Source organism: Abramis brama (genome assembly GCF_963993115.1).
Source record: "Abramis brama genome assembly, chromosome: 14".
Classification (NCBI taxonomy): Eukaryota; Metazoa; Chordata; class Actinopteri; order Cypriniformes; family Leuciscidae; genus Abramis; species Abramis brama.
In genome coordinates this window covers 1,966,978-1,981,977 of record NC_139976.1, presented here as the reverse complement: position 1 = coordinate 1,981,977, position 15,000 = coordinate 1,966,978, and the positions used below count along the sequence as shown (strand labels likewise).

At 37.3% G+C, this 15,000-nt stretch overlaps 1 protein-coding gene across 11 annotated transcripts in view; it reads right to left on the bottom strand.

Annotated features, from left to right (window-relative positions):
- The window catches only part of kcnma1b (potassium large conductance calcium-activated channel, subfamily M, alpha member 1b), a 110,009-nt gene that overhangs the window by 78,324 nt on the left and 16,685 nt on the right, over positions 1 to 15,000 (bottom strand). The gene's annotated exons all lie outside the window — the stretch shown is intronic.

Sequence of the window (15,000 nt, the reverse complement as noted above, 5' to 3'; positions counted from 1 at the left end):
GTTCGGTGGCAGACGGAAACATTTAATATAAGCTTAAAAAATAAGAATACATTAATAAAACAAAACAAAAATAGGAGCATATGAAACAAAATATCTAGTAAAATGCACTATATATATATATATATATATATATATATATATATATATATTATACAAATTTAACAGGATTTTCAATGCGGAAAAACAATTAAACCCGTGAGAAGTTGATCCGATAAATAAAGTGCCTTCATGACTGTTGAAAAACAAGAGGGATCGATGATGTTAGCTGAAGGAAAGTCATTACTCCTGCTCTTTTGGTTGACATTTCAAGAGGAAATGTTAATTATTATTATAAATAATCAAGGTAATACAATTGAATACATTAATATTTTACTTTTATTATGCAGTGTTGAACTGCTCGGATCTCTTACGACGGCTCACACATGACGTTTAGCATTTGACAAACACACGTGACCTTCACATGCTGATGTCAGTCACCCGCTCCTCTGTTACAGTTACACACACACACACACACACACACACACACACACACACACACTCGCAGCGCTTCCTATGCAGGCTTATATTGGGATGTGTGTCTAAAACAGGATCTCAGTGCTGGAGTCCGGTGTCACAGTTCAACACGACAGCCAGAGAATGCCACATTTGTGAGACGCGTCACACACCAGCAGTCGGCCTTACATGCCACACTGAAATACACACACACACACACACACACATGTTCGCACTGGCCTACCGACACACTGAAACATTCACACGCCCCTTAAACGCTCTGTAAATACTGTAAACACTTCCCCACACACCAGGATGAGTTTCATGTATTGTGTAGATGCACTCACAACCATTTTACTTCCATAATGTGAAATATTCCCGAGAGAGAGAGAGGATATTACATGAGAGAAATGTAGGGAGGACTTGATTTCATACAGGGATGGGATGGTGAAAGCGTCCCTATACACTACTGTTCAAAAATACAGAAAAATACAGTAAAAACTGTAATATTATGAAATATTTTTGCGAAATATTTTTAAATCAGCTGTTTTCCATGTGAATATACAGTAAAGTGTAATTTATTCCTGTGTTCAAAGCTGAATGTTCAGCATCATTACTCCAGTCTTCAGTGTCACATGATCCTTCAGAAATCACTCTAATATGATGATTTGATGCTCAAGAAACATTTCTGATTATTAATGATGAAAACAGTTCATATTTTTGTGGAAACAGTGACAATTTGTATTTTTCAGGATTCTTTGATGAACAAAGTTCAAAAGAACAGCATTTATTTGAAATATAATTATTTGTAACATTATAAATGTCATTAATGTGACTTTTGATCAGTTGCATGCGTCCTTGAGGAATAAAAGTACTGATTTCTATCAAAAACAACACGTTCCGACCGTAAGCTTCTGATCTGTAGTGTATAAAGGTGATTGACATGAGCTGAAAAGGAAAGAGGTGGAGTAAGTTATTAATATTTTTTAGATTATGAATGCAAACATGTTTTTCTTTAGAATAACATCAGTGCTGTTAATTCACAGTTAAACCAGGAACATGAATTAAGAAAGTAAATAAGCTCATTTATATTTCATGTTGATATTGATCGCCTTTCTTTTAGAATTAATGCTCCGATTTTGGTTTCATGGAAACTTTAGAGTAATAAAAACAGCATCTTTAATTGCAAGAGGGTATAAAAGTGTGTGTCCACACTGAGGAGGATCTGTGTGTAGATCTGTGTGTGTGAATCTGTGTGTGATCTGTGTGTGTGTGTCCACACTGAGGAGGATCTGTGTGTAGATCTGTGTGTGTGAATCTGTGTGTGATCTGTGTGTGTCCACACTGAGGAGGATCTGTGTGTGTGAATCTGTGTGTGATCTGTGTGTGTGTCCACACTGAGGAGGATCTGTGTGTAGATCTGTGTGTGTGAATCTGTGTGTGATCTGTGTGTGTGTGTCCACACTGAGGAGGATCTGTGTGTAGATCTGTGTGTGTGAATCTGTGTGTGATCTGTGTGTGTCCACACTGAGGAGGATCTGTGTGTGTGAATCTGTGTGTGATCTGTGTGTGTGTCCACACTGAGGAGGATCTGTGTGTAGATCTGTGTGTGTGAATCTGTGTGTGTTCTTCATCTTCAATCCGCAGCGGCGCCGAGCAGAGCGAACGTCAGAAACAGAGGACAGGGTGTGTGTGTGTCTGTGTGTGTTTATCTGAGTCTCATTGGTTTGTCACTGCTCGTCAATGTCAGAATATTTGAGATGACCAATCAAATCAAAGTAGGCGGGATTTATGTTCACAGAAGCTGCTGAGCTACAGATAAGATGTAGCTAAACTAAACATTTCACATTTGACAGTTTTTTAAGGTCATAAATGTGAAACGAATGACAAAAATAATCAGGCAAACGAATATACTTTTGTCGAATTTCGCCATTTTGAACTGAAAATAGGCCTATGTAACGTGACTTGTAACCACACAGTTGAGAGTCATAATAAAATGAGACGACGCGCCTGCCAGCGCCAAATACGCACGGGGACAATGAGGTTCAGCTTCAAGAGATAGTGAGACAAAGAAATATATCATGTAGTTTATCACATCATACGAAGTTCAAAACATTTAAATGGCCATATCAAGAAGTAATGAATGTATTTGAATCTTAGTTGATTATAGGCTTGAGCTGGTTTGGTTGCGGAGAGATGGCAATTAAAGGCACAATATGTAACTTTTTTGCTTTAAAAATAGCAAAAATCACTATATCTATGTTATATATTTTTTTTAGTTGTGTACTTACATTATCCCGACTGTTTCCAACATCTTTCAAACCAGGAGAAATTTGTAATTTAATTCGAAGACACGTCACGTTTCTTTATTTCCGTTTTGTCGCCGTCAATGCCGTCATATCCGCGCTGTCCCTGGTTACCGCTCGTGCTGCCATAGCAACCAGAGCTGTGAACCAGAGCCGTCTGATAGTAACCAAAGCGACAGACGCGGACAACTTTGTAGTTCGCAATGTCTATCTGCACACTGTTGTTGTTTCGTTCAAACATTACGGACCATGGCAAGCAGACTTTGGATAAAAAAGGAGAACTAAAACGAGAATCAATATCAGCGCGGTGTTTTCGAGATGCCGAGAGCTCCCATAGACAGTATATAAACGAGAGCTCCACGTCCGAGACTTCGACCGCTCCTACATGTACTTTATTAAACAGGTGAGCACATTTACATAAAACTAATCAATGTTATATAGTTCAACAATGATAAAATGTCAGAATATGATCTCAGTGTTTCCCCTACCATTATATAAGGGGGGCGCCCCGCCCTCCTAACGGCTCCCCCCGCCCCCCTTGAAGGTCAAGTAAATTTGATTTGATTTTCTTTATAGCGCCAGATTAATTTTTTTTTTTTTATTACAAAAACTAAATAGCCCTTAAGTAATATGTTATTTATCTTATTTCCACGATGGCATGTCTTTTCTGTCTGTGTTTGCGCGTTTACGATTATCCAAATGAGTGCGCAAGCGCGCACACTCACACACAAACAAACACTTGCGTCAAATACAGAGCACTAGCGGACAGAGAGCGCGCGGCGGGAAATATGTCGCTGAACTGAAGATGGCAACACTCACTCTACTGCGAGTAGCAGCCGGAGTAGCTCTCCTAACGCCCGTTTCACAAATATTTCGTTTGCAGTGTGTATGCGGTGAGTATTGTTTTCCGTACCCATGTTTACAGAGCTTTCACACTGCACGTGGATGCAGTCCGTGTCGATGATCGATCCGTTCCAGTTGCGGTGCGTATACAGCAGTGCAGCGATCATTTCCGCACCGAGTCTATTTTTGCCGTTTATATACTGTCTATGATTTTTGCTGTTCTGCAAACGCTGAATTAAAGTGACAGCGCATGTTTCGTGGTCAAAATGAACACAGATTGACCTGAAAATGTAGTCATTTCACCATAAGTGCGATTAATTAAATAAAATGTATGTATTTATACCATAAATGTATTTAATTAAATGCTACTTTTTTCTTTTTAAGACCGGGGTAAAGCAAGGAAAACTACAATTTACCTCAACAAGGCGACATAATGACATTCGTGGAGGTGGAAAAACAAGTTCTTTGTGACATGCAAGATTTATTGTATTAAAATTGAAATGCAAAAGATTTTAATATAAATACATGGTTAAATATTTTACCACTTGCTTGAGCAACTTAATATATAATTATATAGAAGTAATGCATTGAATAATACATTGTTTAAAGTGTGTTTAAACGTGAACGCGCGTTCACAGCAGTGCTGCGCCTGACAGGATTATTCTCTCCAATGCATCATAGAAATAAAAACTTCTCCCATTTAAAATTTGTTTGTCATATAAATGTATTAACTAACATTAACGAACAATGAATGAGCAATATATTTGTTAGTATTTATAAATCTTTTTTTAGTTGTTAGTTAAAAAATAAAACTATTTAAGCTCTGGTCCATTAATATTAACAAATACTTATATAAATTTAACAAACGTTATTTGCAAAAGTCAATTTTAAAAAGATTTAAATATGTTTATTTTATTTTTTTAAAGAGATATCTTATGTCAACATTTTTTTTAAAAAATTTGTGTTTTATGTTAACTTTTACAAAGCATTACCCTCCCAGACAACCAATTAATGTGATAGATAGATAGATAGATAGATAGATAGATAGATAGATAGATAGATAGATAGAGTCTGTGTCAATTTTCCCCAACCAACCAACCAACCAACCACCCCCCCCCTTAATTTGTCTAATAAACTGACCTGTGAGTAGTAATTCTGTGTGTAGTTCGGTAGAATGAAATGTCCATATTCCTTTTATATCCGCGGGACTCGCGTCGCGTGTGGAGCTGATAGCTGTCTCTTAGCAATCCCGAACTGCTTCATATCACAGTCATGATAAAAGCATCGATGTATTCAGTCATCCATAAACATTATTAGATCGGTCGGCTTGACGTTGACGACAAGATCCATAATTCTTAGCAAATGTTGCGTCATCAAACTACGCCTTTGTTATTGTAAAGAGGTTAGCGACCCCTAGTGGCGAAAAATTCCATACTGTACGTTTAACGCGCTGTTTGATTTGTGATCATGCTGTGCTTATTCCATTCATTCGAGTATCATATTGTTCAAGACATAAATCATTTAAATATGCATACAAAAATATCCGATATCATTTCGTAGAACATGTCTTTGATGTAGTAGCCTATTTGAGTTGATATTACTCTTGCCAAGCTCAGATTTCTGAAAGAAGCTAATTCTGAAAGACGGATTTGCGCTCGTTTAATTTTTACTGTCAGTCATTATTGCATAGAGATTTTAGATAAGGTATTTGGCAGTTCGGGAACACCCCTAATCTACTGGAGGATGACCCACCCACATTTTTTTTGCTTCCGACACCCATGGACTCATGTAATGTAATAATAATTAGTTTACTGTCATTGTGAGGGGACAAGAAACATTAACAAAGCCGTTTTCATCATGTTAGGCACAATATTAATAATGAATGTGTAAATTTTGAGAATTAATATAATACAATTTGTAGCCTTAAGTAAATTAAAATAATGATTCAGCTTTAGGAGGGGAAGAGACAGGGCAAGATGAGGAGACTGAGAGGAATGGATAAGAAGTGAGAGCATGTATAATCTACTGCCCGCTGACATGGTTTTAAAGCTATTGCTATCCAATTTTTTTGGCCTTCAAAACATCCTAAAATACACACATATGTAGATCAGAGAAATCAATTTTCCCTGAACCCCCCTAACTAGCCTACCTCACATTCGGGACCTCAGTGATAACCCTGCCATCTGCATGTTAATGACACTAGTTAATAGTGAGCATTAGACCCTAAACTAAAGCGTTACCCTTTTTTCTTTATCATACCCGCATTGGGGGCGGAGCCACAGACACGGACTGATCCACACTGGTCACACACACATTTCAGTTCAGTTAGAACCAGATGCATATTTGTATTGATGATTCTAATTTGATTATTTTATATCCAATTGTTGATATTTGTGTTTTGAAAAAGTTTTTGATTCATGTTTTGACTCCTAACCAATTTTCTACAATAAAATTTTTTTTATTTGGGCTAGTAAAATTCAGCGATTTTGAAATTTTGCAAGCCCTGAGATCTGTGTGTGTGTGTGTGTGTCCACACTGAGGAGGATCTGTGTGTAGATCTGTGTGTGTGTGTGTGTGTGTGTGTGTGTGTGTGTCCACACTGAGGAGGATCTGTGTGTAGATCTGTGTGTGTGTGTGTGTCCACACTGAGGAGGATCTGTGTGTGTGTCCATACTGAGGAGGATCTGTGTGTAGATCTGTGTGTGTGTGTGTGTGTGTGTGTGTGTAGATCTGTGTGTGTGTCCATACTGAGGAGGATCTGTGTGTAGATCTGTGTGTGTGTCCACACTGAGGAGGATCTGTGTGTAGATCTGTGTGTGTGAATCTGTGTGTGTGTCCAGTGTCCACACTGAGGAGGATCTGTGTGTAGATCTGTGTGTAGATCTGTGTGTGTGTGTGTGTGTGTGTGTGTGTGTGTGTGTGTGTGTGTATGTGTGTGTGTGTATGTGTCCACACTGAGGAGGATCTGTGTGTGTGAATCTGTGTGTAGATCTGTGTGTGTCCACACGGAGGAGGATCTGTGTGTGTGAATCAGTGTGTAGATCTGTGTGTGTGTCCACACTGAAGAGGATCTGTGTGTGTGTGTGTGTGTGTGTGTGTGTGTCCACACTGAGGAGGATCTGTGTGTGTGAATCTGTGTGTAGATCTGTGTGTGTCCACACGGAGGAGGATCTGTGTGTGTGAATCAGTGTGTAGATCTGTGTGTGTGTGTGTGTGTGTGTGTGTGTGTGTGTGTGTGTGTCCACACGGAGGAGGATCTGTGTGTGTGAATCAGTGTGTAGATCTGTGTGTGTGTCCACACTGAAGAGGATCTGTGTGTGTGTGTGTGTGTGTGTGTGTCCACACTGAGGAGGATCTGTGTTTGTGAATTTGTGTGTAGATCTGTGTGTGTGTCCACACTGAGGAGGATCTGTGTGTACATCTGTGTGTGTGTGTGTGTGTGTGTGTCCACACTGAGGAGGATCTGTGTGTGATCTGTGTGTGTCCACACTGAGGAGGATCTGTGTGTAGATCTGTGTGTGTGTGTGTGTGTGTGTGTGTGTGTGTGTGTGTGTGTCCACACTGAGGAGGATCTGTGTGTGTGAATCAGTGTATAGATCTGTGTGTGTGTTCACACTGAAGAGGATCTGTGTGTGTGTGTGTGTGTGTGTGTGTCCATACTGAGGAGGATCTGTGTGTGTGAATCAGTGTGTAGATCTGTGTGTGTGTCCACACTGAAGAGGATCTGTGTGTGTGTGTGTGTGTGTGTGTGTGTGTGTGTGTGTGTGTGTGTGTGTCCACACTGAAGAGGATCTGTGTGTGATCTGTGTGTGTAGGTCATGTGTGGTATCAGACTGTCAGCACTGAGAGCCAAACACAGCCATGAGAAACAACAGACACGCGTAATCACATTACACTCAACAAACACACACACCAGGAAACAAGAAACACATCGTTCAAAATATACATTTTAAAAGAAGTAGATCACTTTCGGATGCCCAGACTTTACTATGATTACAGTCAGAATAGAATCAAACTATATAATATAATATAATATAATATAATATAATATAATATAATATAATATAATATAATATAATATAATATAATATGTGGTTGGTAATCTTGAATCAGAATAAGTTCCTCTTGCAGCTTCTCTTCTCTTCTCTGATGATGTGGGCGGGGCAACCGGTCACTCACATGAGATCAGCCAATAGCAAACCACAACCATCCAATCAATTCTCCACAAACAAAAGCAAGCCCCGCCCACATTTGTTCTTGTTCAGAAGTGTTTCACTCGGATATACGACACAATAGAGAAGAAAAGGCGAGCACAACTTCCGTGTCAGGCCGATTTTAAAGAGTGTTGTTGTGTTCTGTTATTGCAATGCAAAGCAGATGCATGATCAATGTTCAATAACAAAAATCTGAAGTCAGGCTATAGTTATGGATGTATTCAGAGCTGTAAACATTACAAATCAGCACCAGCATTTATGCCTGACAGACTGAAGGAAGACACTGCGCTGACAAATCATGTTCGCCTGGACCCAACGAACAAACCTGAGCTTTTAGAAAGTCAAAGCTTTGATTCAGGCAGAGCTGCTGAACTTTGCTTTTCATCTGTTCAGGACATTTTTATTAAGGTGTCCAACATCTCCAAAAGCAAATTCTGCCAGATAAGGATTAAGTATGATAAAACACACTGACACAATAAACACAATCCTGCCTGAAGCCAAAGGAATCTGAGCGATTCGACAACAGTCTTCGGCTCACTTTCACTAAACGCCAAAAAAGGAAGAAACATCCATTACAGCTTCATCTGAAGATCAAGCGTTAAAGTCGTCAGGCTGAACTTCGTGTGTTTGTTTAAACAGTTACTGAGAAATCCCTGGAATATACACACACATATTTAACACTGAACACTCTCAAACACACACACACACACACACACATCACTGTTAATTCTGTACAGCATCTCTCTGAACACGATTAAAGAGACAGTGGCTACTATATTATATTTAAGACTGAACTAAGTGTTTCAGGCACAGTAATGTTAGCAGCAGAAGTTTCCTCCTTTCAGTCAGAATGTCACATGCATCCTTCTCAGAGAAGACAATCCCATAATGCACTGCAAGCTGATCTTAAATAATTCCAAGATGGTGGATAAAACATGAAAAATGTTGCTTATAATTACACTACTGTTCAAAAGTTTGGCTGACTACTTTCATTCAGCACGGACACATTAAACTGATCATCAAAAGTGACAGTGAAGACATTTATAATTTTAACTAAGATTCCTGTTTCAAATAAATTCTGTTCTTTTGAACTTTCTAACTTTCTTTGAACTTTCAATGTTTCCAACATTGATAATAATGAGAAATGTTTCTTGAGCATCAAATCATCATATTAGAATGATTTCTGAAGGATCATGTGACACTGAAGACTGGAGTAAATTCAGCTTTGATCACAGGAATAAATTACAGCTTACAATATATTCACATAAAAAAAAACACAGCTATTTTAAATTGTAATAACATTTCACAATTTTACAGATTTTACTGTATTTTGATCAAATAAATGCAGCGTTGGTGAGCAGAGGCTTATTTCACAAACATTAAAACATTTTACAAACCCTAAACTTTTGAACGGTAGTGAATATTTATTTCAGTGCTAAAAATGTTGGTATAAATTGACTATTTGACTAATATATGTGCATTGTGAACTTTTAAATGTCCCCAGAGTGTGAATGTGAAGTTTCAGCTCAAAATACCCCACATATATTTTTATATAGCATGTTAAAATTGTCACTTTTTGAGGGTGAGCAAAAACGCACCGTTTTGTGTCTGTTCCTTTAAATGCAAATGAGCTGCTGCTCCCGGCACAGGGGGCGGAGCTTCAACAGCTCGTGTCCTTTTACCTCACACAGACATACTGAAAATTTCAAAAACTTTCAGCCTTTTATGTTCAAACCGGAGTCGGACAATGATGGAGAGACTCAAGAAGAAGTGACAACATGTAGAAGCAACAGGTCATTTCTGAATGGTTAGTTGATGAATTTATGCAGCTTATGTGTAGTTATCTTCTAGTCATTGATTAGCATATTCTGTCATGATAATCTATAAATCGTGTTCAGGGGGCGGGGTTTATGTAAATTCTAGGGTTAGTGATGTCACTAACCGGGAGGAATGTGGTGTAGTCTCTACCAGCCGTTTGTTGTAGTCCTTAAAACACGATTTCTTTAAAAGCAAAAATCTCCCTTTGCTTTGAACTTTGAGCGTCGTAACTTTGCAGATGTTGTTTATGCTCAAACAGCAACATTACACACTAACTAAAGTTAGAAAAGTCAAATCATAATCAACCACCCCTTTAAAATCCTTTGAATCACTTGAAATCGAGACTATGAGTCTCCACATCAGTGACGTATAAGGGTCTGTCTCATGTCGTTAGCAGACGAGCGGCTCACTAGCGATTGAAACAGAGCCAGTGTTAAACAGAAACAGTAATAACTCTGACGGTTAGCAGATCCAAACACAGCTGGCCTTGGCCAGTCAGAATCAAGCGCTCGCTCTCAGCTTTATTAGCCATCAAAGACTATATTTATGTCCTATATATTCATGCATGTTTAATCTTTGGCAGCTGAGATTTAAGATCCATTTTGTGTTTGGCTTAAACTGTCTGGATGAAAAATTGGAGAAAAATGCGAGCGAGGACAGAAGCTGCATCCGTCCGGTGATCGTCGATCAGTGTCAGACTGACGAGCCGATCACAATGACACTGAGTTTATCTCTGAGTCGCTGTATTGTAGGATGTAGTGGACGTTTCTGGCCATAGCTCTTGAAAATCGGATCACAGATGGGATGTAATTATAAGAAGCCATTCTTAATTGGATGAGGAAATCAGTTTATTATTATTACATATAACATATATTACATCGCCAAATGTTTTTCAGCCCTTTCATAACGAAGACGAAATCAGAAAGAAAAGAGACAAAAGTCCTATTGTCCTTCCAAAACCTCTTCGTCTTTATTGTTTAATACAAGCGTTTCCGTTTCTGGGCGGTTTACAAATCACCCAATAGAATGTATATTATTACACCATATAGAAATCATATCCATATATGGAAACTTTCTGGCATAAAAAATAGATTTTCTCCATCCTTCGGACACCATCTAGCAAAGAAGCCCTCCATCTCAACCACTTTCTCCTACAAGCAAATATGCTGAGCTAATAATGGGAAACGGATGTGGACATAAAGAAATGGTAGAGAGAGAGAGAGAGAGAGAGAGAGAGAGAGAGGGGGGGGGGGGGGTCAAGATGAGTTTTTCCCCGTTTCGCTCATATCAGGAGCAGATAATCCATAAATTTTACCCTACCATCAACATTTCCTTCATTCTGATTAGAGTTAACGATGTTTAACCATTCTGTTCATCACAGCATAATGAGAAGATGCAAAAGTATCCATAGCACCATTAATCAAAACCTTAATAAATGCAATAATACAACAGATAATGAATGCAAGGATTAATAATATCAAGGCACTAACACACATCTGTGTGTTTCTATCATTCACTTCTCTTTCCTGCAATGCTTGAGTAATTCTAGACATCTATCCTCTATTTGCTAGCGTAACTGGGATGATATAGCAGCACTGAACTGTGAGCCTGACATGATAATGATGCTTGTACCTCCTCAGATTCAGAACCGTCCGCTCATCCCAGAATCATTATTTTGTATGGAGAGAGAAAATGGAGCAGGCTGTTGTCATTTTAAGACCGAATGCATCTAATATACGGACACATACAGAGCTCTTCACATTCACTTAAGCCATAAACGACTGTATTAACATGAGATATACTCCACATGATGGGTCTGTGTCCGACCAATCAGGTGCAAGGAGAACTGAACTCGGGATCGGTCTGAGACAGCGCTTCTGGTGTGTCATTCAGCGCAATATCACATTTTTCACAACTTTCTGCACATAATATCTTGATTTGAAGATCCTCGTTAAACACTCTAATATCTTGCCTTTACTAACGGCTAAGTTAATAGATAACAAATTGTGATTGGATGGTCATTTTGTCCCCCAAAACATACTATGACGAGATTGGCTGTTCTCGCGTGACAGAAGATCACTCGCTTTTATGATCACCTAGCAAAGACAATTTAGGAAAATAGAAATACAGAACAAAACATGATTTCATCCGTGTTTTCATGTTCTCTTTCTGGCATGTTTATTGTCAAAAAATTCAACTATAATAAAAGAAAAAAAAAGAAATACAGAACAAAACATGATTTGTCCATAATAAGCCGATTTTTCCTAAAAATAGAGCTGAAATACGGGACTATCCTGAGGAAAACAGAACATCTGGTAAACCTTAAATATAAATAAATAAATAAATAAAAAAACTATACCGAATAAACAAATACATTTGGAAAAATATATATATTGCTTGTCTTATACGGGCTGATTGACAAAAAAATGTTTGCATGTTACTCTATTTATATATATATATATATATATTTACAAGATTTTTAATGAAAACAAACTTCTTTACCACTTCTATTCTATTCTATTGCACAACTGAATAAATACATTTGGAAATGTTACTGTATTGCTTGTCTCATGCTTTGGGCTGATAAATAAATGAATAAATTAAAATAAATAAATAGCCTAAATAAATTAATTCATTCATTAAAATAAATAAGTTGTAAATTCATCTAATAAAAACTCATCAAATAAAATAAATTGTAGTATCATCTATTTCAGATAAAACTGCCTCTAAATGGCTTTGAAAATCCAAGCGAATTGTGGTTGGCTGTTCAACATGTCAATCACACCATCTCTTCCTGATAAAGTGGGCGGTCCTTGTCCTGAAAATGCACTAGGCTAGTTTACACACTAGTCTTTCTTCCCAGACGATCACATGAACATTTACGACAAAGATCGAGTCGCTGCGTTTGACGAAGTTCGCGAGGTTCATGCCCAAGTTTAGTTTGAAAACATGAGACGCTAATAAACACACAACGTGAGCTGAAAAGATGCGAATGACAGTCGGTGAGCTTATAAACGCCACATAAACCTGCCATTAACACACAGCGTCCTCGGACCGAGAACAGAACGACGCGACGACTAATTGGCTTCGCGCTGCAGATCTGTCCGGCCTAATGATCTCGCAAGGAAATGTCGCCCAGAAATGCTCGCTCTCTATAAATATTTAATTTAAAAGATGGCAAAGTTCAAAGAAAAATGTCCGGCAGTGATGGCAGAGATCCCTCGCTCCAATTAATTCTGAAAACGTCCCTCATGAATCAAAGAGATGAGCTCCGCCTGTAAAGCACAGAGGAAAAACACTAATGGGAAACTACAGCCGCTTGAAACACGTCCCAAACTCCTCCTGCAAGAATTAAGCCTATAAATCTTTTGCCCGGTGAGGCTTATACAAGTTATGCCAGTTTCATCCGTCAGCATAACAATACAGTTAAAGAAGAATAACATATCAGCTGTTTTACATTTAGATTTCATGCTTGTTAAATAACATCAATGTTCATATGAATATACTCGTCCTCAGCCGTTCAATCCAAAACACAACATGATTACAGAGTTCATTAAGTTCGATAAAGCTCCAATAATGGCACCAAAAACATTGTTTGAAAGGAAGATGCACCAAAATGTGAGTGAATGGATTTGTTGAGGCTCCAGTCACTACTTTCATTTGGTCAAATAATGCATGATTTCTTGAGGTTATGAAAAGTGAGTAAACAGAAATGTGTTTATGTGTGTTTTTTTTACCACTTCTGTTTACAAAAAATATACTGCACCATCTAAATTAAATAAACATAAATGCATGTATTTAAAAAAATAAAAATAAAAAAAATAAAAGAAAAAAATATAAATGTATTTAAATAAATATATAAATATTAATTTACTAAATAAGTTCTTAGAACGTACTTGAGAAGTTAAGTTATGAAAAGTTAATAAATAAATAGAAATTTGCTTATTTGACTATTTGAAGTATTGTATACATTAATGTTAGTTTTAATTATGCAAATATCCCATTTTTTAAAATATATGTATTTGTTTATTCAATATAGATTGTGCAATATAATTTATGTAAATAGAATTGCACAATCTATATTGAATAAACAAATACATATATTTTAAAAAATGGGACGATACAAATAAATAAATTAAATAAATAAATAAAAAATGCAGTAGTATATATTACTGCATATATACGTATATATATATATATATATATATATATATATAATTGCATCTAACATAAAAGTTTGTTTACATAATTTATGTGTGTGTGTATATATATATATATATATATATATATATATATATATATATATATATATATATATATATATTAATAAATCTATATTGTATATAGACCCACACATTTTTATACACATAAAAAAAATATATATGTATATATATATATATATGTGTGTGTGTGTGTGTGTGTGTGTGTATGTGTGTGTGTGTGTGTGTGCATATTAAATGTACATATACTCAGACAAGCACACACATTCACACACACATATATATATTATATATATGCACATATATTATGTAAACACAAACCATTATGCTAGATGCAATTAATCACGGTGAATCGATTTATATATATAATTTAATAACAGGGAATTCCTGGCCTCTTGACCCCGATTGCTCTTTGACTCCCTACAATTACAGAACTAGTTAATTTAATTGCTTAATGGTCTCTTCACTTTGTCAACTAGACAACAGCCTTTACACAACAAGAACAACTACACACAGCATCTGTATTCCTCTCCTCTCTATTAAACGCTCAAATTAGAAACTCGCATGTTAATCATTCGATCATGTCCTCAAACACTTCAATGACCTTCCATCTTGAGAGGCTAAATTAGGCAGGGAAACTTTTCATTTGGCAAAGTCACATTCATCCACATTAAAAGTGGATTCGTATCATTCATCAAGCCCGGCCGGAAACATCGGTGCTCCGACAGTTATTCAGTTATTCTGACAGGACTCGGTTTAATGGCCACCAGACTTCTGAAGTTAAAATACTCTGGAATGGTTTTCACCATCTCAGCTCTTGGCCGGCCTGAATCTCCATCCATCAGCCTGAATAATAAACCATAACTCCGAGCTCACTGCAGGAGTTTGGGCCATTTAGTTAATTAACTGATAGAGGAAGTGCATGAAAACTCTGTAATCAGCAAAATCTCACATTTCCAGCGGCCAAACATCCACAAACGCACACGAACAGTCACAACTGACGCCCTAGTTTCATGAGGTGTGGCCTGGTGTCCCAGCAATTCACCAAAAACATGTAAATGTGTCCCATTTCATTTGTTCTGACTCACCGATGGCCCGAATAAGTTG